Below are 27,364 nucleotides of genomic sequence, written 5' to 3'. Positions count from 1 at the left end.
ATTGCTATTGTTGGAGGAGGCATGGTCGGCATGGCTCTAGTTTGTTCCTTGGGTATGTGATGTTTTGTGTTTACTTAATTAACTGTATCCTATGTTGGAGGGGCAAGTTGTTTGACTAAACCTGGTTGAAATCTTGTTACACAATATGACATCTTGTTCTGTTTTAGTCATAAGCCTAATAATATTTTCCTACCTGTAGTTTCTTTTTATTTTCTTCTAGGGATTAAGAGTGATGTCCACAAGCGGATTCCGACCAAGTCAATTAATTTCCTATTGATTGCGTAACACATTATTCCACTGTTATTAATTCATTGGTTATCTGATCTCCTGGGAGGTTTTAGTCTCTCTCATACACCACCAGACCTTTGTTACCTAATTCCCTTGTGGAAAATATGCTCAATTTATGTCAGTGAAACATTGTTGATTCACCTCAATATCTAAATGCAGAACAATGTTTTGGATAAAATTTCATCATGAATTTGAGCGTTGTAATGTCTTGTACTGTTACATATTCTTTCATTTATTAAATAGATTTGGTTTCGGCAGGAGGATATAGAATTTTGTCATTTCCATCAGTTGCCTCAAAATTTCAGAACCATCACCTTCTATGTGTGTTTGCAGCAAGCATGCCATTGACAAAGCACCTGAATGTTGCCATCATTGATAGCAATCCTGCATTGGGGAGTAGACCCTACTTCAACAAAGACAACCCCCCTGATCCAAGGGTCAGTACAGTGACACCTGCTACTATATCTTTTTTCAAAGGTATCAACTTCGATATTTTTGTCATTCTCAATCATGTTCTAGCCACCCTCTTTTTCTCTTAATCCTCTCAGAGTCACCATGGGTACTCTTATGGGGAAGTACTTACGTATGCTTCAACACCCTTCCCTATGGAATATAGATGCTGTTGGGCAGTTTTTTTTTGCGTTTTCAATTATTGTAATGGATTTGATATGGATTTAAAAAAAAAAAAAAAAGAGAGATGGAATTGATATGGTGATATTTCTAGTTTACTGATTGAAATGGCCCTGCTTTAGAGCATGTTGAAATCATCACCATAGCTGAAAGCAATGCTTCTTTTGAAGTAGACAGAAACACATGTTTTGCATAGTTTTAAACTTAGAATAACAACATTTGTACTTTGTAGATGTTGGTGCCTGGCAATACGTTGAACAGCATCGACATGCATATTTGGATAAAATGCAGGTAATCATTGCTACTTTGTATTTTGTTGTGGCAATGTTTGATTCACTTCAATATATTTTTTTTTTTTGTTTCCTATTGTTTGTTTTGATAGTTGATTTCCTTTTAATTGCTCAATGTAAAATGATGTACTAAAATACTTGAACTATAAACTGGATGCGTTGATCTGACTCGTTCAATTGTTCACCATTTTCTGTGTCATTGACATGTTCAGTTGTCTTGTCTCACTTTGTTCCTATGTATGCTGACTCATTGATGTTTTCCATTATCTTTTTTTTTTATTATAAAATTTGGATCTTAAAAAAGAATGGATCATTAATATATTTACCAAGATAATTAAAGACGTTCATTGGAGCCATAACTTACATTCCTAACATATAATTGCTGACATAGATTAGAAAATGAAGTTTAAGTTAGAATTAGGAATGATGCATTCTCTGAAGCTAGTGTTAGCCAAACTTTATCTATCATTCTTCATAAAGGTTTTTGGGGTTGGGACTGAAAGTATAATCGAATGCATGCATGTTAGAGACTAATAACAGTCACAAGTTTTTTTCAGTGATAGGACAGGTGAGTATCAATTAGGTCATGTTCAGGAGGAGAATTGAACATTCTCTGATAAACTGAGAACTAATAGCAAGTGAAGGTGAGATAACCAGTAACACATACAACAAAAGTGGACTATGGTGACGAAAGCTTTCATCACAATATGTCCTTATTTCATCATCGAATATATATGGTGACGAAATGGTGATGAAACAGCATTCGTCACCTAAGCTCCGTCATAGAATGTATTGGTGATGAAAATATTTCATCAACAATAAAAAAATGATAGGTGACAAAATTTTTTCGTCACCAATAAAAAATGATAGGTGACGAAAGTTTTTCATCACCTAATATTTTCGTCACTAAACCTTATTTTCAGTAACGAAATATTTTGTCACGAAATGTTTTTTTTTTTCCAATTTCAATAGATTAGGTGACGAAATTTTGCATCACCAATTTTTCTTTTTAATTTTAATAGATCAGGTGACAAATTATTTCATCACTAATTTCTGCTTATAGTTAGATATGGTGACAAAAATTATTGTCACCAATTTATTTTTTTTATTAATATTCTTTACATTTACTTGTCATTACATTAACCTATTCATTTCTAACCAAATCCATAAAAACAAACATCCATTCATTTCTAACCAAATCCATTAAAAAAAACATTCATACAATCTAAAAATGCAATAAAGATGTTCACAAAGTAATTACAACCATTTATATACAAATGATGTCTTAGCTTCCAAACTTTACAGAAAATTATTTGAGTTCAAGTAGTCCCACAAAAGCTATCTTTTTGCCACCAATTTCATATCTGCACAAGTATAAAGGAAAAAACATCAATAACAAACTAGATTGCAAACCTATATCCCTGATAAGATGTACTATAACAAAAAAAATTTTATTATTAGTAAGACAATGCAGAAAATGTCCACAGAATAGCTAACAAACTAGACAAAATAATCATAATGCAACACCATATGAAGCCAAACTATCAAAGAAAGAAGACCCATAATATTCTCATCAAATAAAAACCAAACCCACATCACAAACCATGGAGAAATCATAAAGAATGCAGAAAAATCCCAATTTAAAACAAAACAAATAAAGTAAAATCCAAAACAAAATCTCAGCCACCATCAAAAACACAAACCCAACCACCACAATGAATAAAAAATCTAGCCAACACTATTAAAAAAAAACTAGCCACCACCATTAAACAAAAATCACAGCCACCACCGTAAACAAAATAACCCACCACCACCATTAAACAAAAAACACAGCCACCACCATTAACACAAAAACTCAGCCACCACCATAAACAAAAAACCCACTACCACTATTAAACAAAAAAACATAGCCACCACCATTAACACAAAAACCCAGCCACTACCATTAAACAAAAAGCACAGTCACTACCATTAAATAAAAAGCACAGTCACCATCATTAACACAAAAACCCAGCCACTACCATAAACAAAAAATCCACCACCACCATTAAACAAAAAACACAGTCACCACCATTAACACAAAAACTCAGCCATCACAAAAAACACAACCACCACCATTAACACAAAAACTCAGCCACTACCATAAACAAAAAACTCACCACCACCATTAAACAAAAAACACAGCCACCGCCATTAACACAAAAACTCAGCCACTACCATAAACAAAAAACCCAACCATCACAATAAACAAAAAAATCTACCTCCAACATTAAACAAAAAACTCAGCCACCACCATAAACGAAATTTTGTTAAACTCATCCTTTATGTATTATTTTAAACTACAAAAACTTGAATTTAGACAATTGATTGATGACATGCCTATTAATCTTCGATCACCTTAAAATTTTGTTAACATGAAAAATATATGAATATAATGTAATCTAACGGTAGATTTGTCAAAATTCACATAAAATAAAAGAAATATAGGGTTGGGTTCAAGTTATATCTGATATAACCTAAAAAAATGTAACACCACCTTATAACTTATTATTGAACTCATATTTTGAAAATTCAACCATTGGATTACATGTTCTATATGTTCTTAACATGCATTCCAATTTTCAAGCCAATAGGATGTAGTTTACCATTTGATCTTTAAACTCGTCCTTTATGCGTTATTTTAAACTACAAAAACTTGAATTTAAACAATTAATTGATGACATGACTATTAATTTTTGATTACCTTGAAATTTTGTAAGCATAAAAAATATATGAAGATAATATAATTTAATGGTAGATTTGTCAAAATTCACATCGAATTAAGAAATATAGGGCTGGGTTCAAGTTATACCTGATGTAACTCTAAAAAATGTTACACCACCCAATAACTTATAATTGAATGCATATTTTGAAAATCCAACCGTTGGATTAAATTTTCTATATGTTCTTAACATACATACCAATTTTCATGACAATCGGATGTAGTTTACAATTTGATCTTTAAACTTATCTTTTATGCGTTATTTTAAACTACAAAAACTTGAATTTAAACAATTGATTGATGACATGACTATTAATCTTTGATCATCTTGAAATTTTGCAAGCATGAAAAATATATGAAGATAATGTAATCTAACGGTAAATTTGTCAAAATTCACATCGAATTAAGAAATATAGGGCTGGGTTCAAGTTACACCTGATGTAACTCTAAAAAATGTTACACCACCCAATAACTTATTATTGAATGCATATTTTGAAAATCCAACCGTTGGATTACATGATATATATGTTCTTAATTTGCATGCCAATTTTCATGGCTATCGGTTGTAATTTACCATTCGATCTTTAAACTCATCTTTTATGCATTATTTTAAACTACAAAAACTTGAGTTTAGACAATTAATTAATGACATGCCTATTAATCTTTGCTCGCCTTGACAAATATGAGCAAAGAAGATTATTTCTTAGTTTTAGGGGATATTTTGGTAATTTTTAGTGGTTTTTGAGCATCTTTGGTGATTTCGGGAGTATTTTGGTCATTTTTGAGGTTATTTAATGGGTATTTGCTCATTTTAGAGATTTTGGGATATTTTGGTCATTTTAGCGGGGTTTTAGCATAATTGGTGATTTTAGAGATTGTAGGAGTATTTTGGTTATTTTAAAGGTTTCATGGGTATTTTGCGTATTTTAGAAATTTTGAGGATATATCGGTTATTTTAGTGGGTTTTGAGCATATTTTGTGATTTTATAAAAATCGGCTTTGGGTAGGGTATGGATATTTATGGATAAACAGACCGGGTAACAATTGGGTATGGATACTAATTGGGTAAGGTAATCGGATATTCATGGATAAATTAATTGAGTCAGGTATGTATGGGTATACCCTGCCCATGGTCATCCTTAATTATTTGTAAACAATTGGTGACACACTTATTTCGTCACCAAAAACACCTCCATCATATTGGATGGTAAATTTGGAATTTTTTCGCCTCCAGCTAGTCTTTGGTTAAACAATAGGTGATGAAAATTTATTTCGTCTCCAAAAACACCTACATCCTAATATTGGGTGATGAATTTAGAATTTCGTCACCTCTGGTAAGTCTTTGGTGACGCGAATATTTCGTCACCCTAGGTTTGCCTTTTTTTCATGACCTATAGTGACGAAATAAATATTTCGTCACCAATTTGTATGTCTTTGGTGACGAAATATTGATTTCATCACCAATTCGTACGTCTTTGTTGACGAAATGTCGATTTCGTCACCAATTTTAAAATTTTTATAATATTTGGTGACAAATTCTTCTATTCGTCACTAAATGTTATCATTTGGTGACGAAATTGTTTATCCTCACTAGATTTCGTCACCATAGCCCACTTTTGTTGTAGTGGTAGGTGGAAGAGGGATAAAGATTTAGTTTTATTTGTGTTAATAGGAAGGAGCTTTGAATTAGCAGATTTTGAAAAAAGACCAAGAACCCGAAAAGTTTCATGAGGTGGAATGCAAGGTTTATCTATTCTTAATGCTCCCAAAGATGATTCATGAATGTAACGACCCAAGGAAAAGCGCTAGCCACATCTGCGCTATACCTCAAAAGGACTAGTCACAATTGAAGCTCCTTGCAGTTGTTAATAAAACCCAGTTCAACCTAGTAAATACCCGATATGAGACTCATCATACACCCACATACATCATACAATCAATCAAATTGGGGCATCATAATCTCCCCACTTAAATCCCTAACGTCCTCGTTAGGGCCCACTTTTGTGGGGTAGTGTCTCCGAGCCCACACAAGGTTACCGGGCCGGCTCTGATGTCATATGTAACGACCCAAGGAAAAGCGCTAGCCACATCTGCGCTATACCTCAAAAGGACTAATCACAATTGAAGCTCCTTGCAGTTGTTAATAAAGCCCAGTTTAACCTAGTAAATACCCGATATGGGATTCATCACACACCCATACACATCATACAATCAATCAAATTGGGGCATCACAATTGTAACGACCTAAGGAAAAGCGCTAGCCACATTTGCAATATACCTTAAAAGGACTAGTCACAATTGAAGCTCCTTGCAGTTGTTGAAAAGGCCCAGTTCAACCCAGTAAATACCCGATATGGGATTCATCACCCACCCACACACATCATATAATCAATCAAATTGGGGCATCATAATCTCCCCCACTTAAATCCCTAACGTCCTCGTTAGGGCTCACTTTTGTGGGGTAGTGTCTCCGAGCCCACACGAGGTTATCGAGCCGGCTCTGATGCCATATGTAACGACCCAAGGAAAAGTGCTAGCCACATCTGCGCTATACCTCAAAAGGACTAGCCACAATTGAAGCTCCTTGCAATTGTTAATAAAGCACAGTTCAACCCAGTAAATACCCGATATGGGACTTATCACACACCCACACACATCATACAATCAATCAAATTGGGGCATCACAATGAATTGAAGCAAGTGCTATGTGCGAGATTCATGATCCTTCAACGGTTTAAAACTTGTTGTCGAGCTTTCTCCAACCAGGGGAGTATAACGTGGGAGTCCAAATAAATTTTATTAGAATTTCTATTTTTGTATTTATCTCATGCGAGATTGGATTATGTTGAACTTTTAGATTTGAGTTTAGATAGCAATTATATTTTAGACAGATTAGTATTTGAGTTCAATTAGAATTATCTTTCATTAGTTTTTATCTTTTATCTCTTCATTTCCTGAAAGCTCTAGCTCTATATAAGCTCCTAGTTTATTTGTATTTGGAAGACAGTTGATCAATGAAATTTCGGATTGGAGTTTTTCCAGTATGTTGGGGGCTAATTCCTGGTGCTTATGCCTAAGTTTCTTGCTTGGTGCCGATTCTAGGCAACTAGGTGTTGATTCTTAGGGTTTATCTTTTAATTTTTTTTTTCCCTCTTGATTGTCCTGTATCAACTCCTTACTTGCCAAGGAGCTGAGGTGGGGAATTTTTACATTTGATTCCTTTTCATCATTTTGGAATTATAAGTGTCTATTTGGCATGATGTGCAGCTGGTGTTACTCTCGTTTGTGCCCTGCAATTGCTTTTAGGCATTGCATATGCAATTTTTACCATGATAATTCTTTTGCTTAGAATATAATCATATTTTCTTTTACTTGAATAATCTGCTACATTTCTTTGTAAGGTCATGCTAACGGGTGCGCTTAGGGTAATGGTTAAGAATCCATTTTAGGAAAGTTTTGAAACCACTTTTATGAGAAATGGAAAAGGCTGTCAAAATATTAATTACTTTTATTTTTCTTTTCTCATAAATTCTTTAAATGGATTATAAACTGTTGCCCTAAGGGCATCCATTCCCTTCTTTGTAACATTTCCTCTCTCCCAGTGGCCCACTATGTTTTGAAATAAGACTGGTAAAGTTTTCTTCTATATTTTCATAATTTTCTGTAGGTCTGGGATTATACTGGCTTAGGATACACAAGATACAATGCACAGGATATAAATAAAAGAAGTTCTAGGGTAAGCATACGCATAGGAAGAAGAAAAATATGATTTTCGTAATCTTCTAGTTTTTAATGGCAAATGACTTTGTGCTACAGGTGTGTAGTGGAGAACAAGGTTCTTCATGGTTCCCTGCTGTCATGTATAGAGGTACATATTTTTATTGTTAATTTGTCATAAATTCGGTATTTTAAGTACTGTTATGGAGAAGTTCTTCCTTTCACTACATTCTTTCTTTTGCTGATGAAAAATATTCCTTGTCCAATATTGGATCACTAAGTATATAGACTTGGCTGAATGGTGTGCGTAATATTTTTCTTAATGTAGTGAAATGGTGGAGTTGTCATCACCTTTTATGAACTATGGTTGTCATCTGTGCTTGATTCTCAAGAGTTCTGTTATTGTATTTTTGTGTGTTGGATGGCTTCTGTGTTTTTTACTTTGGTTTTAATGATGTATCCAGGGCTCTGTGAGCACTATTGGATAGCATTCTTACCATTATAATAAGTATAGCAATTTAAGAATGAATTTTCTTTTATTATACTTTAAGTGGGATTTGATTATCAGGAATTTTCTTTTCTTCATATAAGGTCATTTGTACCTCTTCTTCATATATATATATATATATATATAGAGAGAGAGAGAGAGAGAGAGAGAGAGAGAGAGAGAGAGAGAAAGTTTGTTAATATTGACATAATCAGGTTTATAATACTGTCTTATATAACAAAGAAAGAGTGAGTGAACCCAACCCTAAGGGGTACCACAATTAGGTAGGATCATGCCTCATAAAGCGGAGGTCCTTAGTTTGAAAGGTACTGGATGCACGAAGCCAATTTTATTTTATTTTTATTTCATTTCAGTATTCAATTTTATTTTAGGTCTTATTATTTAAATAGGTTATTAGCATTTTATTTAATTCCTTAGAGTCAAGGCCATTTTTGTAATTCAATGATTAGGTTTTCCCAAGTCAATCAAGAGTAGGGATAAGTCCTAATAGACCATCTAAGAATACTATTGTACTCTTTTTTCTTTTATTTTTATTTTTATTTTTATACAAGATAGAATTCTACTTTAGCCTAATCTAAGTATATATGTGTGTGAAGCTCCCTTCTGGAGACTTGAACCCCGGTCCTTGCCCCCCACACCCCACACCCCACATCCCAAACCCCACACCCCACAAGCACTTATACTTGTGGAGTGACCATCATGTACACCAAGGGCTATTGTACTCTAATGGAGACTGTTTATGGTTTCCTTGAGTAATAAAATTTACTATTGGAAATTTTCCTTAAATAGTTTGGTGCTAATTTCAGGAAATCCTAAGTGTTGATTCCTAGGCTATTTATTTATTTATTTTATATTCTTCAATTTCACTGTTGCTTCATTTTTGGTTTTGTATTCCTCTTTCCCCCTCCCGTGGGAGCAAACTTGAACAGAAAAAGGAGGAAACCTTGGTGATGCAGTTGTAGGCCCTTCTAGTTTCCAGTATGATGGATATTATAATATCCCCCTGATGGGTTGATAATGAGATTTAAACTTATTTTTTAGAAGTCAAATTTCTTTAAAAAAGCTCAAATGGCACATTTACACAGGGTGTGTACTGTCAGGTACAACAAAATTACACATTGAAAGTACATCGACCAAATAACACATTTTAAATTTCTTCCCTCGCACAGCTATGTTCTTTGAATGTGGTTGAAACTTGGTTCAATGGCGACTCCAGGAATTTTGTCCAGGGTGTTTCTATTCTACTTTGAAAAAATTTCGAGTCATTTCGGTCTATTTCGGGTGTTTCGGAAAATACTGGCCAAAATTCAAGATTTGGCCGGCATGAAGTTTGTGCTTAAAAAAAAAAATTCTTAAAACCAAAACAAATTTGCATATTGTACACCGAAAAACCTGAAAAGGAAAAAAAAATGAAAAGAAAAGAAATGAACAAAGGTACCTATACAATAAACTATAGGTTCATTTGAAATATTAATAAAATTATTAATTATCGTTATTTAGTTGTTTTATTAATTTGTTTGTCTTTTATAAACTATAATTTGTTGTATTATTGTTTCATTAATTATTAATTGTTGTTTAGCCTCACATAATTTAATTTGTTTGTCTTTTATAATGTATTGGTTAATTAAATTATTAAGTATTATTTATTAATCATTAAGAAAATTTCCCTAATCACAAGAGCCAGCTGCCAATCAGAAAATTTCACAAATCACAATAACACTAAAAGACAATAAATATCCAACCAACAAGTCACCAACACCAACACCAACACACACCAACCAACGGATAAGAATTATAAGATAAAGCCAAAATGCCAAATTCGAAAAGTCAAAATATTAATTGTAGGGACATTGGGCCCAGTAATTTATGAAGGGTGGCCCAAGAATATCTTTTGGGCTAAAAGCCCAATCCGAGGATATCAAGTGATCTAAGGGTGTGTGAATGTACCTCATAAAGAAAATACTAGGTAAAAAAGCAATAGTGTCTGAGTAAATATGTCCGAGGAAGACTGTGTCCTTAGGTAATGAAGCCGAGGTAATAGAAGAGAAGGTCTAATATCCCTAGGCTATGTTATAGAAATTCTTATGGTTTCGGGAAGACATGGTATACGTGGAGGATAATAGAAAGGGCGGTGGAGTATCTAAGATAAAGCTGCTACTACCGCCCCAGCATTAAAGACTCTGCAATTGATATGCTGGCTGCATTAATGGAGAAATAGGACCTGAGCATGAGGTTTGGAACTTGGCCCTTGTCTCCAGAAGACTTCAAGGAAAATGGATGGGACAAGTATCTAAACCAGTGTTATAACCATGAGATGGAAGATAAGAAGGAGAGGAAGAGGAAGTATAAATAAGGGAAGGGACCTTCGGAAGAAAGGGAGGCTTTCTTTGGAGAGAAAAGAAAGAATAGTATATGATAAATATGACTGTCCACAATTGTAATCGATCTTGAGAAGCAGTATTATAAATTATCCTCAGATTGTGTCCGAGGAGGAATTTTTCATTCATATTCTTATAGATAACTCCCTATTTGTGCCATTGGGCCCAAAGCCCATTTTTCTTTGTTATTTAAACCAGCTTTGAAATCTAGATTTCAAGCCCACTCTCTACAAATTTATTGTAAAAAGGCCTTTCCAGCCATTTCCCTTCTGATTGTGGGTCGGGAGCTTGAATTGTGTCTTTACAATTGGCGTCGTCTGTGGGAATTCTAGTCTTTAAAGAGGTTTAACATCATGGTGGGCTCAGGACCATAACACCGTACGGAGTCTGTGGGGTCCTAGCATGAGGATCACTCCTTGCATCTTGAGCACGAAGAGAACCGGGAGGGTAGTGTGCATACTACGCACACTACCAGAAGTAGGAGTCATTCATAAGGGGGAAGCAGAGTTCCTCACGAGGAAAATACCAAAGCTATGCAGAAAGAAATTGACAGCCTAAAAAGGAAATTGCGTCACGAAAGGCGAAGGCGAACTCCTTCTGTTTCCGATCCCTCTTCGGAGGGTTCCGGGAATGACAATTACAGGCAGAGATCCATAACTCCCCCAGATGAATCTTTCTCTTACGAGGAAGATAACCTGCATGAGCGGCAGGGTAAAAACTATTCCTCTAGGGGCTTGGGAAATGATGTTATGGGTAGGGCGTTGCATCAAATTTCCAGGTCACCCTTCACATGCAAGTTAGAAGAAGAGAGGCTACCTCGGCGCTTCACACAACCGGCCTTCACTATTTACAATGTTCGAACGGATCCTGTGGAGTATGTGGGCCATTTCAGCCAAAGGATGGCAGTACATTCCAAGAATGAGACTTTGATATGCAAGATTTTTCCCTCTAGCCTGGGACCCGTGGCCATAAGATGGTTTGATGGCTTGAGGGCAGGCTCTATCAATTCTTTCAAGGAACTTACTAGGGCATTTGGCTCTCGTTTCATCACATGCAGTAGAGTTCCTCGGCCTTTAGATTCATTATTATCCATGGCCATGAGGGAAGGGGAAACCCTGAGAACGTATTCAGACAGGTATTGGGAGATGTTCAATGAAATTGACGGAGACTTCGATGATGTGGCGATAAGGACCTTCAAGGTCGGCCTACCTACGGAGCATGACTTGAGGAAATCTTTGACGAAAAAGCCTGTCAAGAGCGTGTATCGGCTCATGGATCGCATCGATGAATACAAAAGGGTTGAGGAAGATCAGCAGCAAGGAAAAGGTAAGGCATTGGTTATCCCTCAGGAGAGGAGGGATTTCAAGTCGAACAGATACAACAACAACAGGCCTGCAAGAGATTTTTCCAGACAAGCTGGTCCTACCGCCCCACAGGTGGTCAACACCGTTTTTAAGGAACCAATGCAACAGCTGTTGGAGAAAATCAGGCATGAGTCATATTTCAAATGGCCCAATAAGATGGCAGGGGACCCTTTGAGACGCAACCAAAATCTCCATTGCCATTATCACCAGGAGAGGGGTTATATTACTAAGGATTGTCGGACTCTGTGGAACCATTTGGAGCAATTGATTAAAAAGGGAAAGTTAAAGCAATTCCTGTATCAGCCTAATGGGCAAGGAAACCACTCAGGGGCGCCAAACCACAGTGGCCCTTCGTCAAGGCTTCCTCTAGGTACAATCAATGTTATTTTTGCTGCACTTGGAAGGACTGGCTCAACTCCTTTTAGGGTGATGTCTATAGCTCGGACCTTGGCCGAGGAATCAAGGGATCAGCCGAAGAGGATTAAGGCGAATGTCCTACCAGTTTTGGGTTTCTCAAAAGAGGAAAAAATCGGGACTATCCAACCACATGATGATGCCTTAGTTGTTACCCTAAGGATAGGGAATTACGATGTGAGGAGGGTGATGGTTGATCAAGGCAGTGGCGCAGATATCATGTTACCTGACCTATTTAAAGGGTTATATTTAAAGCTCGAAGATCTTACAGCTTGTGACTCACCCTTGATAAGCTTTGAGGGAAAGACTGTCATACCAAAGGGGCAAATTAGGCTGCCTGTACAATCAGGCCCAGAAGTGGTAAAAGTAGATTTCATTGTGGTAGACGCCTATTCTCCCTATACAGCTATTATGGCAAGACCTTGGTTGCATGCTTTGGGTGCCATTTCCTCAACCTTGCATGTCAAGGTTAAATTTCCTTCTAGAGATCAGGTGGTGGAGCTGCTTAGGAGTCAGTCTGTGGCTTGATAGTGTGTCACGGCTGCAATTCTGCATCAACCTGAACCGGAGTCCTCGGCCTCGGCTAACAGAAAGTCGTAGCAATCAAAGTCTCTGGCCACAACTGAGGTACCCTCGGTAGAGGAACCTGCATGTGAAGAACTGGAAAAGGTTCTTATAGACGATGACCTTGAAAAATTCTTTCAGGTGGGGGTTCAATTGCCACAGGAGGAGAAGACAGAGCTAATTTTGTTTTAAAGAGAAATATGGATGTATTTGCATGGAATGCTTAGGAAGCCCCTGGGGTTGATCTGAGTTTTATTTGTTATCATTTAAACGTCAATCCAGCTATGGTACCGAGGAGGCAACCACCTCGACGATCCTCCAAAGAGCATTCTGAGGCTGTTAAGGAGGAAGTGCTCAAACTCAAAAAGGCGGATGCTATCAAAGAAGTTTTTTATCCTGAATGGTTAGCTCATACGGTGGTGGTAAAGAAAAAGAATGGGAAGTGGAGAGTTTGTGTAGATTTCACAGATTTAAACAAGGCTTGTCCCAAGGATTCTTTCCCAATGCCTCGGATTAATCAGTTGGTGGATGTTACTGTTAGGCATCCTCGGATGAGCTTTCTTGATGCTTTCCAAGGTTATCACCAAATACCTTTAGTTGTGGAGGACCAGGAAACGACTGCATTTGTCACTCTTACAGGAAATTATCATTATAAGGTAATGCCCTTTGGTTTGAAGAATGCAGGAACTACCTATCAAAGGATGATGACTAGGATGTTTGAGCCACAGCTGGGAAAAACTATCGAGGTATATGTGGACGACATGGTGGTAAAGAGTAAAGCGGTTTTTACGCATTTGGAAGATCTGAGCAACACTTTTCAAACGCTGAGAAAGTACAAATTGTGACTCAATGCCTCTAAATGTTCTTTTGGTGTGGGGTCGGGCAAGTTTCTAGGCTATATGGTAACTCACCGGGGAATTAAGGTCAATCTTGCTTAGGTCAAGGCCATTAGCAACTTACACCCACCTCGGAATCCTAAAGAGGTTCAGAGGCTAACAGGAATGACTGCTACCCTTAACCGATTTATTTCTTGGTCCGCGGATAGGTGCAGGCCTTTCTTTCAGTTATTAAATAAATGGAAGGGTTTTGAATGGACCGAGGAGTGTGCGGTGGCTTTTCAACAGCTTAAAGAATATCTCTCACAACCACCCGTTATGTCTCGACCAGAAATTGATGAAGTTCTGTTCGCATATATTGCAGTAGCTAATCATGCAGTTAGTTTGGTTCATATACGGGATGATGATAATGTACAGAGGCCAGTTTATTACGTGAGCAAGTCTTTGCATGAAGCCGAGGTGAATTATTTACCACTGGAGAAAGCAATCCTGGCGGTGGTGCATGCTACACGAAGGCTTCCCCATTACTTCCAGTCTCATACAGTTGTTGTCCTAACATAACTCCCTCTCAAGTCTATACTTCGGAGTGCGAACTATACTGGAAGAATTGCCAAATGGGGAACTGTCCTAGGGGCTTTCGATATCAAGTATATGCCTCGCACCTCTATAAAGGGGCAAGTCATTGTGGATCTGGTGGCGGAGTTTACTAAGCCCTCATTAGAAGAGTATATTAAAGGATCAGGCATGGATAAAAAATTAGTTGGCACGATTTCGTACAAAGAGCCTCCGTTGTGGAAAGTATATATTGATGGAGCAGCAAATCAAAGAGGATCTGGTGTGGGGCTAGTTTTGGTGTCCCTTGAGGGAATTACTTTTGAGAAATCTTTGAGATTGGGGTTCTCGGCCACCAACAATGAAGCAGAATATGAAGCCGTCCTCGCTGGAATGAACATGGTTTATAAGATGGGAGGGAAGATAGTACAAATGTTCTCGGATTCACTATTAGTGGTAGGCCAAGTGGAAGGGAAGCTAGAGGCAAGAGATTCAAGAATGCAAGGATACCTAACCTAGGTCAGGTATATACAATCCAAATTTGAGTCTTTTTCTTTATTACATGTGTCCAGGTGTGGAAATACTCATGCTGAATCCTTGGTCACACTCGCAACATCCTCAGCGCAAAGCCTACCTTGGGTCATCCTTGTTGAAGATCTGTGGAAACCCATTGGGACGAGTAATAACGCCACTCGAATTCTTCAAATTAGGACAGGGACTAGTTGGATAGATCCAATTGTGACGTTTCTCAAAGATGATATTTTGCCTAAAGAAAAGTCTGAAGCAGATAAGGTTCGCAGGAAATCACCTCGGTTCTGGCTTTCTGAGGATCAAAAATTATACAAGCGCTCTTTTTCAGGACCATATTTGTTATGTATGCACCTAGAAGTAACGGAGTTACTTTTGGAAGAGTTGCATGAAGGGATTTGTGGAAGCCACACTAGAGGAAGGTCTTTAGCTCATAGTGCCCTTACTCAGGGCTATTGGTGGCCCAATATGCAGAGAGAAGCACAGGATTATGCGAAGAAATGTGACCAATGTCAAAGATTCGCTCCTAACATACATCAACCAGGAGGTGTTCTTAATCCTCTGTCTAGTCTTTGACTTTCTGCTCAATGGGGCTTGGACATTGTTGGACATTTCCCAAAAGCAGCAGGGAATAGGCGGTGGCTCCTCGTCGAAACGGATTATTTCACCAAATGGGTTGAAGCTGAGCCATTATCAAATATCAAAGACATAGAAGTAAAAAATTTTGTATGGAAGAACATTGTCACTAGGTTTGGAATCCCTCATACTCTCATTTCAGATAATGGTCTACAATTTGATAGTAAGGCCTTTAGAAAATACTATTGTGATCTAGGCATCACGAATAGATATTCCACTCCAACTTATCCTCAAGGGAATGGGCAAGCCGAGGCCGTCAATAAAGTGATAGTTAATGGGCTCAATAAAAGGTTGGGTGATACTAAGGAAAGATGGGTGGAAGAACTACCACATGTCTTGTGCACATATCGAACTACACCACGAAGGTCCACTAGAGAAACACCCTTCTCCATGACTTATGGAGCCGAGGAAGTAATACCTCTAGAAACTAGGTTCCCAACACTAAGGAAGAACTCCTTCACTCCAGACAGCAATGATAATCTATTGGAGAGAAGTCTAGACTTAGTTGAAGAATGACAAGAGAATGCCATGGTTCAACTAGCTTATTATCAACACAAACTCAAGCAGGGGTATGATTCTCATGTAAAACTACGGCTTCTTGCACCTGGGGACTAGGTACTGAGGAAAGTTTTGGGTACAACAAAGAACCCAGCATGGGGAAAACTGGGACCCAACTAGGAAGGACCTTATCGTATTACCTCAGTCGCAGGCATAGGGGCTTATAATCTTGAAGATCTAGATAAATATGTTGTACAATGCTCCTAGAATGTAAATGACCTACGAAGGTACTATTATTAAATGTAAGGCACTTCGGCCATTTTTACTGAAACTATATTGCGTTCATTATCTTCGTTTGTCTAAATATCAAACTGAAGCTTGGTATGCCTGGATCCTCGGACCACGTACCTCGTTTAAATTGATATTTTTATCAAGGGTTAGACAGAACCTTAGTTATGTCTGGTTCTCGGATCATCTACTTTGAGAAAATTAACATTTCAGTTCTTTTCATTAAGTATCAAACTGAAACTTGGTATGCCTGGATCCTCGGACCACGTACCTCGTCTAAATTGATATTTTCATCAAGTGGTAGACAGAACCTTAGTTATGTCTGGTCCTCAGATCATCTACTTTGGGGAAATTAACATTTGAACTTTTTTAATTAAGTATCAAACTGAAGCTTGGTATGCCTGGATCCTCGGACCACGTACCTCATCTAAATTGATATTTTTATCAAGTGTTAGACAGAACCTTAGTTATGTCTGGTCCTCGGATCATCTACTTTAGGGAAATTAACATTTCAATTCTTTTCACTAAGTATCAAACTGAAGCTTGGTATGCCTATATCCTCGGACCATATGCCCCATCTAAATGGATATCTCACTAAGTGTTGAACAGAGCCTAATAATGTTTTGGTCCTTAGACATGCCCCATCTAAATGAAATTCAACTACGTTCAATCCGTATATCTTTAAGTCTCCCTAAGATAGTGGTAAATGGATAGAAATCCATGAGCATCACTTAATGCATTTGCAGACATATTGAACATGTTTATTGCCTAAATTCAATCCAGGTTGCTGCCTTAGCTTTATTAAACTAATAAGGGTAGAAGGATTACTGTTCTAAATATAGCAAAACAAGTATGAAGTAGTATGATCAAGGCAAAACAAAAGCAAAATCATCAAACAAAGGAAGTAGAACTTGCATTTTCATTAAATTCAAAATTCTTTGGAATTACAAAGTACTTGCGAGTTATCAAAATTACACTAGGAAGAAATAAAGGAAAGGCTAAAGAAGAGAAGAGAACAGTCATTGCTTCAACTTTATCTTCAAAAGGGCCTTTAGGGTCTTGTGGAAGTTGAGGCTGCGTCGAAGACTCAACAGCTATTCCTTTGCCTTTTGGATCATCCTTCAAGGTTGTTGGATTTGCTTGGTCACCCTGCTTGTCCTTGGAAGAGTCTTTTGGGTCACTTGAGGGCTGAGTGTCCTCTAGTGCCTTTCCTTCTATTGGATCAACTTGCTTTGGGAGTTGACCTTCAGAAAAGGCAGAGTCTTCAGCCAACTCACTTTCTTTGTCCTCAGATAGTTGTAGGTCAGCATCATCATTGACTTGAGGAAGTTTAGAGGCTCGAATCGCTGGAGGGTAGTAGACACTCTCTGCCTTCCAAAGAGTAGAAGAAGCCTTAACCCCAGCTCGAGAAAGTGCCTTATTCCACACTTGGAGGCAGTAATGTTTGCATACCTCAGGGACCTGAGCCTTGAAAGTTTCTATGATCTCCTTCACGCCAACCTCATAACCTTCTTGTTCAGCTCGGTCTTTTACATTCTCAGCTTCTTCTTTTGCCTTCTCAGCCTCTTCTTTTTCTTGGAGGGCCTTCTCTTTGGTCTTAATGGCCTCCTCTTTTACCCTCTCAGACCCCTTTAAATCTTTTTTAAGATCCTCAATTAGCTTTCTCGCTACAGCAAGGTTCTTATCAGTTTGCCTAAGCAGCAGTTGTTGGTCCTCGGTTTGTTTCGCAGTTGTTTTAAGTGCGGCATCCAAGCTGGACTTCTTACTCTCTACCTTAGCAAGTTTTTCAGTGACCTCTTGTAGTTTTTTCTTTTGTAGGTCCAAGATCCTTTGGGCATTTTCACGCCTTGATTCTTTGGCTTTCAAAGACTTGTACGAGCTAATGGCGATCTTTTCTGCCCTATGAGCAGACTGAACAGCCTATGAATGGAAGACAACAATATAATAAAGACAAAGTTACAAGTTTTATAAAAATAACAAGAATAGAAGTGGACAAGGCTTGGAAGAGATGCTTACCATGGCAAGCTCCTTCTTCAAAATCATGAAGACATTTTAGTCTCTATTTTTTCTGAGCTCACCCATATCCTCGGGTAACAGCAAAGCTTGCTCCAATGCGTCTACTACGCAAGCAGCTATTCCTTCATCGGAGTTCGTGATGGATGCGTCAACAGTGACTGCGTGGTCATCCATAGTCATATCAGGGAGCCAGATTGGAGCGTGTACAGCCACGTGAGATTCGGTCCATCTATCTGACCTCGTCTGCACAGTGCAGGCTTGTTTTCCTCCTTTTTTGATCTCAATCTCCTTGGGAAGAGAGCCCTTCCCTACCTCCATCACTTCTTTCCCTTTTTGCTGGTCTCGTTTTCTTTTGTGGTCAGCCGGGTTGATATGCTGAGATTGGGAAGGAGGGGGAGGAGGAGGAAGCCTGGATTTAGGGCCTTTTTCAGCACCTTTATCTTGGACCCTAGTGCGAGGTTCCTTGGAAAGCTCTTGAGTCCCTACTTGAGCTTCCAGTACATCTTTGAGACTCGACTTTGGCTTGCGCTAGATACCCATGGGATTAGGTTGTTCGATGATGTCTTGTAGGGTTTGAGAGGATGTGCCGAGGATAGAAACTTGGTCTTCGGGGGAGTGAGGTTGATTAAAAACCTCGAACTCGTCGTCGGAATCGGATACTTCAACAATCTCTTCTTCTTCCTTTATGCCGGGTTAGGAAGAGGTTGCTTCACCAAGTGTATGTTGTGTTGAAAGAGGGATTAGAGGAATCCCTACCAGAACGGGTTGTGGGGGTTGTATGGGTTGGGTAACCAAGGTACCTTGAGGAATAGGAGCCCCCTCGGGTAGCAGAAAACCTTCAACGGCAATGCTAATCCAGGGAAGACGTGGGTCCTTGGCTTTGATCACACACTTCGGCGCCTGAAAAGCTTTGGAAATGGGATCGTAGCCGAGGATTAAATAAGCCGCTCGGAGTTGGCCGTCTGTATGCACAAAGACTTTGGCTTGTAAAATTCTGTCCAATCTCCCAAAATCAACAAGGAGAGGATGACGATCTACTGCGTGTGGGTCTGTAAAATTGTCCAAAAGAAAGAAAAATAAGGTAAGAATAGATAAAAAGGTAAAATGAATGGTTTTTAGATAGATCCAAAACTTCACTTGGGGTCCTGTCCCTTGTCGAACAGGGTAAGCTGTCGTGCCAATCTCCTGATATGATCAGGAAGTCATTTTTTAGACCCTTATTGGATTCGGGTAGACATTGAGTTAACCTAACTGCTGGATGCCTAGATTTTAAGTAATATTCATATTTTTTCGTTAGGTAGTGGAGGTTATAAACCCAGTTCACATCGTGATGAGTGAACCCTAGGTTCATCTTCTCATTTAAGGCATCTATGGAACCTAGGATCCTAAAAACATTTGGGGCACACTAGTTAGGAGCTAGTCTAAAAGCCCTAAGATAATCCCTAGTTACAGTCCCCATGGGGATTCTCATCCCTCCTTCGATGAATGCAATCATCAGGATTACTACCTCTCCCGTTTTTCTTTTTACGAAATACTTCTCTTCTGTACAGTACGTAACAGATACCCTCGAGGGAATTCAGTATTTAGCCTTAAATTGCTCTATTTTTTCATTTGAATCCACTAGGGATGCAAATCTACCCATTTTTAGAAAAAATGGGTGTAGGTATGTTAGAAAAACTAAGAAAATAGACTAGCCGAGGATAAAGGAGTACAGAAAAAAGAAAGGGGAAGAAAGAAAAACAAAAAGAAAAAGAGCTGATAAGAAAGGGAGAGAGTATGGAAAAACTTACTTTAAACAAAAAAAGAAGGCACGGTCACCTTGGACAGGGTATTTCGTAAAATGAGAAAGCACGTGTAGATGGCAAATGTGGCAGGTACGTTATAGGAGCGTTGTGATGTGTAAGAGGATTTGAAAGAAATTGGTATTTATACATCATTAGGAATTATGAAGCGGGAGAATTCCCGCCTCTGCCCAAGGGCAATTCTCAACCATTGGATGCGTGTCATATCGCTGAACGTGGGGAACATAAAGATGCCATAATTTAATTCAAGGACGCTTCGCATGCCGAAACGTCGGGAACATGCGATGGGCAGTTCAAAAATCATCGTCCTTGTCAGCAATATTGCCAAATATCCGCAAGACAAAAGGAGACAGATGTCGAGATCCTCCTTTCATCCCGAATTGGAGAAATAAGAATCTCGAAGGGCTATTGTAGGGACATTGGGCTCAGTAATTTATGAAGGGTGGCCCAAGAATATCTTTTGGGCCAAAAGCCCAATCCGAGGACATCAAGTGATCTAAGGGTGTGTGAATGTACCTCATAAAGAAAATACTAGGTAAAAAAGCGATAGTGTCTGAGTAAATATGTCCGAGGAAGCCTGTGTCCTCGGATAATGAAGCCGAGGTAATAGAAGGGAAGGTTTAATATCCCTAGGCTATGTTATAGAAATTCCTATGGTTTCGGGAAGACACGGTATACGTGGAGGATAATAGAAAGGGCGGTGGAGTATCTAAGATAAAGTTGCTACCACCGCCCCCGCATTAAAGACTCTGCAACTGATATGCTGGCTGCATTAATGGAGAAATGGGACCTGAGCATGAGGTTTGGAACTTGGCCCCTGTCTCCAGAAGACTTCAGGGAAAATGGATGAGATAAGTATCTAAACCAGCGTTATAACCATGAGGTGGAAGATAAGAAGGGGAGGAAGAGGAAGTATAAATAAGAGAAGGGACCTTCGGAAGAAAGGGAGGCTTTCTTTGGAGAGAAAAGAAAGAATAGTATATGATAAATCTGACTGTCCACAATTGTAATCGATCTTGAGAAGCAGTATTATAAACTATCCTCGGATTGTGTCCGAGGAGGAATTTTTCATTCATATTCTTATAGATAACTCCCTATTTGTGCCATTGGGCCCAAAGCCCATTTTTCTTTGTTGTTTAAACCACCTTTGAAATCTATATTTCAAACCCACTCTCTACAAATTTATTGTAAAAAGACCTTACCAGCCCTTTCCCTTCTGATTGCGGGTCGAGAGCTCGAATTATGTCCTTACATTAATAAAGTTATACTTTTCACTGAGTGCTTCAGCCTTCAGCCAATCACAATTCACTAACTAGTTCAAATAAAGTTAATAAAGAGAGAGAGAGCCATAAGTCATAAATAACCCATTCATTATTTCATTTCCTATTTCATTTCACTGATTTCAGATTTGAGATAAAAGAAAGTGAGAGACTGAGAGAGAGTTAGAGAGAAATACCTGTGTGACGGCAGTGATGTGCGACGGAGACGGCGACTAGAACTGCGACTGCGACGATGTGGACGGTGGACCGATCTCCGTGTCCGATGTGATGAGCGATGCGCGACTGGAGCGACTGGACTAGACTGGAGTGACGATGTCTGACTGGAGCAACGGCGACGATGAGCGACGATGTCCGATCTAACTTCTAAGGGGAGGCCGGAGGCGCCGTTGCTCTGTTTTTACTTTTTAGGTTTGCTTTAGCTTTACTGCTTTAGTGATTTCTTTTTCTTTTCTTTTCTTTTTTTTTGAGAAAAGCTTTAGTGATTTCTGATGTACTTACTACTGATTTTACTAATTTGAGGTTTCTGGTCTGTATTTGGGGGGTTTTTTTTTCTGAGAAACCGTGGGTTTGCTTCCTCTGTCATTTGTTGGGCTTGCTATGGGCTTGATGTTGGGCTTGTCGTGATGCCGTCCGTTGTTTTGCTCTATTACAAATTTTTTTTTTTGGGATTTTTATTTTATTTTTGCTTGAAAGTAGAACAAATAATTTTTTTGAGGGTGTTCCTAAATGTGACTGAGGGTGTTCCTAGTTTTTTTAAGGGTAAAAAAAATTATTATTATATATAAAAAAAAATTTCAAGTCAAGGTGTTCCTGGGAACACCCTGACCATAACGTGGCGTCGCCGCTGGCCTAGTCATTCATTATATATAGCTATTCTTATTCCTTGAGGTCTCATCAATATATAATATTTTGCCAATTTCAATGTGCCTTATCTTGTGCAATGTAATTTTCATTTACTTGCTGTAAATTATGATACTTTTTGCAACTAAGTCAAATTTCCAGAAGACCATCTATCCTTCCAGGTTATCTTCAATGACTCTACCTCCGAGCCCTTCATCCTTGGGGATGGACAGCACATCATCAAGGCCGCCATTGTCTTCTCAGAGGCATTTAGCAAAGCTGGAACTGAGTGACGGCAATAGCCTATATACAAAGTTGGTGGTAATTTTCACTTGTATGTAAATGAAGTTACATTGCCGTTTGATGAATAGTAGGATGAATATTTGCCCGTTTTATTCATTGGGTAAGATCTGCTTGATAACATATGTCACTGATAATAATTGGTTACAAGTATTCAAATTTGTTGACATTTATTGTAGGTTGGAGCGGATGGTGGCAAGTCACGTGTCGGGGAGTTAGCAGGATTCAAGACAACTGGATGGAACTACTAACAGAACGCAATCATATGTACAGTGGAACATACTGTTGAAAACGGATGTGCGTGGCAACGATTTCTACCTGCTGGTCCAATTGCACTTTTGCCAATGGGTGATAATTTTAGCAATATTGTGTGGACTATGAACCCAAAAGAGTCAACAAACCGTAAATTAATGAATGAGGATGAATTTATGAAAGATGTAAATAATGCTCTGGATTATGGATATGGTCCTCATCCTACGTCAAGCTTGTTTGGAAGTGGAGAAATGTTTTCTTGGCCTAGAGCAGGTGTGACATTATCAGCTAATGATTGTTTTGAAGTTCCACCAAAAGTGGTTAAGTTGGCATCTGAAAGAATGGTGTTTCCGTTGTCTTTAAGGCATGCCAGTGACTATGTGTCAAAGCATGTTGTTCTGATTGGAGATGCTGCACACACTGTTCATCCTCTGGCTGGTCAAGGAGTTAATATGGGTTTTGGAGATGCATTTGCTCTTTCTAGGGTCATTGCTGAGGGAATAGCTGTAGGCTCTGACATTGGAGAGGTATGTGTTTTTGCAAAAAATTTCTTAGTCTGCAAAGAGGTATTTTGAATTTCATTGTTGTATTTTGCCTTCTTGTAGGATGCAAGGACCTTTAATCTAGTATCTCACTTGTTTTAGGTGAAGACATAAAGCTAGAGTGCTAGACAAATGGACTCATGGAAATATTTATTTAATATTATATTTTCTCATAGTTATAATAGAGGGGAGATTTGAACCTGAACATCTTTGTTGGAAATACTAGGCGGTGCCACTTGAGTTACTAGGCTCTTGGCGGACTGATGGATATATCTGAACATGTTTACTAATTAATTGTCCCAAGTCCTAACCACATTGGAATATAGGCAATTTTGGCTTGAGAAATGTCTCAAAACTTGATTAGAGCTATTTGGTTGCCCTGATGATGTAATTGTAATAAATTATTATCTCTATAACCACATGATGTGTGCATTGATTCAACTTATGCAGGTAGCAGTGTTAAAAAAATATGAAGCCGAGAGAAAACCAGCAAATATTATGATGATGGCGATCCTGGATGGTTTTCAGAGGGCATGCTCGGTCGATTTTGGACCCCTAAATATACTACGAGCTGCAGCATTGCATGGGGCGCACTTCATATCACCTCTTAAAAGAAGTATTATTTCTTATGCATCAGGGGAACAGAAACTGCCACTATTCACTTGAGAAACACTCTTAATTATTCTTACCAGAGGATATAAATGGACTGGATTTTTGCACCTTATGTAGCAATGAATAAATTTATTTATTTAATTCATCAGTCTTGTACAGGAATGATTTTTTTTTTTTTGATACTCAGGAACGATTTTTTTAATATCATCAAATGTTGAATATCCTGTTTCAATGACTAGCGGTGGTTGCGCTGGCGGCTGCACCAAATTGCAAGTTTTTAGTTATTACATAAGAACAAACTGCTTATTTGTTCTTCTAAACTATTGCTTTATCACTTCTTCATTAATAAGTATCTAATTTTGATTTTTTTTTTTCCATTGAGAAATGATTTTTTAATCTTCATTCATGTGAAATCTAAAAAAATTAAAAATTAAAATCGTTATTCACGTAAGTTCATCCCAAAAAAAAAATAGTAAAAATAGACAAGCCTTTTGTTGTTTTTTTATTTAAGCAAAAAAGGTTCAGTAAGTTTCCCTCATCATCTTTTGTCTTAAGAAATCGTTTGAATCGAGATGAGGAGAAATAATCTGTGATGGCGGAAAAGCGGTAGTTATCAACTTTTTCTCTACTGTTTACATCAATTTTTACTCTACTGTTTACAAGATTTTATATATGAATAATTTTCATTACAATAATAATTCTAATGTAAAATTATCATGTAATAAATTATATCTCTAACGTGTTAAGGGTGAGGTGGGTAACGGCGAGTAAATAGATTGAAGTAAAGGTGAGTAAAATGTTAAGTTTTAAATCATGAGTAGGCGAAGTGCAAGTGAGCTAAAGTGCTAAACTACAAATAAATTTACTGTAATTTGCTATGATTTTTGTTAATCATTTAGGTTTCACACTGGATTTCTAATCCATTTATTCAATTAGACCGTGCTCTAAAAGTCATCAGTGTCAAGCAGCTACTCACATAGAAGAAAAAGTCTATAGAGGGGAACACTATGGTCAAAATTCAGATCGTTTTTCTACAATAATGTAACGATAATCCATTGCTGCACTATTACACTCCACTTTATGGCACGTGCATATGAAATTTATACTTGTAAACCTTTCTAGTTTCTGGTCTTTTTAAGCACAAAAACAACAAACTAGTCGAGGACTCAAGGTTTTGCTTCTTGACCAGAACAAAGGCTGAGCTCATGGCATGCGACACTGCATGACTTTCAAGTTTCGAAGTTATCATATCAAAGCGCAGTTGTGAAATTGCATAAGCAACCACTCCTTTGTAGATTATAAAAGTGTTCGGTTGCCGCCTCACTTGCACCCCTGACTCGACCCGAGTCACCCACCTTGTTCTCGACCCTGCTGGCTACTGAGGTACACTCAGCCCACTCATTTCTCAACTTTCCTAACTCACTTACCTCGACCTCTCTGATAAGTCTTTCTTTGGCCCTATACCTTCTTCCATTTCCTCTCTTTCATACCTCCAAACCCTCTCTCTCCAATCCAACTCGTTCTCTTGCTCAGTCCCTGTATCTATTACCAACCTTAAATCTCTTGAGTCGTTGGACCATTCTCACAATTCTCTTACTGGGTTTCTTCCAAACTCAATCAACTCGCTTTCGAATTTGAGACAACTCGATCTGAGTTAGAACAAACTCACTAGGTCACTTCCTAAACTCCCACCAAACTTGCTTGAACTCACTCTAAAGCACAGTTCTTTATCTAGGTATCTCTCAAACTTGTCTTTTGACAGGTTGACTATCAGTTGGAAGTGGTGGAACTCAGCAAAAACTCACTCATTCACAGGGACACTACAAGCTTGGTTTTTTCTCTTGTCGCCACTTCAACAAGTTGACTTAGCCAATAACAGCTTGACACATGTTGAGGTTTGAAGGCCCGCCGGTGGCAACAGTAACCTCATGGTCGTTGATATGGGATTCAACGGCATTGATGGGTAGTCGCCTGTGAATTTCGCTAGCTATCCTCTGTTAGCGTCTTTGAAGAATGAGTTCCGTCAAAGCTAAACCAACCACGAAGTACCACGTGGTGGCCATGCCTAATCCCGGTCGTGGCCACATCAACCCCATGATGAACCTCTGCAAAACACTTGCTTCGAAAAATAGCAATATCCTCGTCACCTTTATTGTCACCGAAGTATAGCTCGGTTTCATCGACTCCAATCCTAAGCCCGATAACATTCGCTTCGGCACCATACCTAACGTTATCCCATCAGAGTTAGGCCGCGCCGTTGACGTTAACTCCTTCGTTGAAGCTACCATGACGAAGTTGAACGCTCCATTTGTGCGGCTCCTTGATCAGCTTGAGCCTCCGGTTACAGTTATCATGGCTGATACTTTTCTTTTCTAGGTAGTTAGAGTAGGAACCAGAGGAATATTTCGGTGGCATCGTATTGGCCTATGTTGTCGTCCATGTTCACCATCATCCAACAGGTAGATCTTTTAGTCCCAAACGGTCATTTTTCAGCTGAATCAGGTGAGTACAAATTCGTTTTGCTCATCTCTCCTCCTCCTCCTACTGCTTTCTTCTTCTTCTTTTTATTTTTTTTTTAACATGCGACTAGGTCACTAGAAAGAAAAATAAAAGAATTCTCGCTGGTGAGATTTTCATCAAATTTGGCCGAGATCTCACTAGATTCGGTGAAATCTTCCCAAATTCGGAATATATTTTGTTGGATCTAAAGTATTTGGACCAAAAATTCACCAAAAAAGGCTTGAGTCGCTCAATTTTGGTAAGTTTTACAGTTGGGTCTGTTGACGAGGGTTTTAGAGGAGAGAACCTGCCAACTGACTTGTCGAGGTCAGTTTTTGGGATTTGTAACTTGCTGCCAACCGTTGGAGCTCTTGGATCAGTCACGGGTGGGTCAAGTTTAGTCGGTTGGGTCGAGTTCGGGTCTAGGTGGACACCCCTAATTGGTCATATAAGATTTTCTATTGAAAATGTTTGCACACTTGGGGCCTCATATAAAGGTCAAAAGAGTAGTGGTTCTTGGAACTAAACCAAGTAGTGGCTCTAATTTTCATCCTTACACTTAAGTGGTGTATTCTTGGACATGTGTATAATCAGATATTGAACTAAGATTATTATTAAATTTTTGGGTGACGCTAAACTATCATAATGATTTGCAATGCAAGAAAAGAACTAAATACTATATAAATACATATCTTCTTGCATTAGTTTATTTGAATTAACTTGAAAATACTTATACTAGTGCAAGATCTTTGTTAGAAACTTTTAATCAGTGTAATTCCTAAACTCTAGATTTTGAAACACAAAACGATCTAACGCATCTAGATTGATCGGTCTCTCACCCCAAGTAGACCTATACTTAACCAAGGAATCAAAATTTTGAAATTTTTGAAAAACATGAAACCTAGTTTGGTCAAAGACCACAATTGGTTCAGAAGAGGACCCAAAGACTCTTTTGGCTTTGGATTTAAA

The 27,364-nt window shown here is 38.3% G+C and overlaps 2 pseudogenes; both read left to right on the top strand.

Annotated features, from left to right (window-relative positions):
* LOC142621365 (uncharacterized) lies at positions 1 to 23,950 on the top strand (annotated as a pseudogene).
* Positions 23,951 to 24,127: 177 nt separating this feature from the next.
* LOC142620794 (uncharacterized) lies at positions 24,128 to 26,272 on the top strand (annotated as a pseudogene).
* Positions 26,273 to 27,364: the final 1,092 nt, after the last annotated feature.

The sequence above is a fragment of the Castanea sativa genome, chromosome 12 (genome assembly GCF_040712315.1).
Source record: "Castanea sativa cultivar Marrone di Chiusa Pesio chromosome 12, ASM4071231v1".
Classification (NCBI taxonomy): domain Eukaryota; kingdom Viridiplantae; phylum Streptophyta; class Magnoliopsida; order Fagales; family Fagaceae; genus Castanea; species Castanea sativa.
This window is presented reverse-complemented; position numbering and strand designations above follow the sequence as displayed.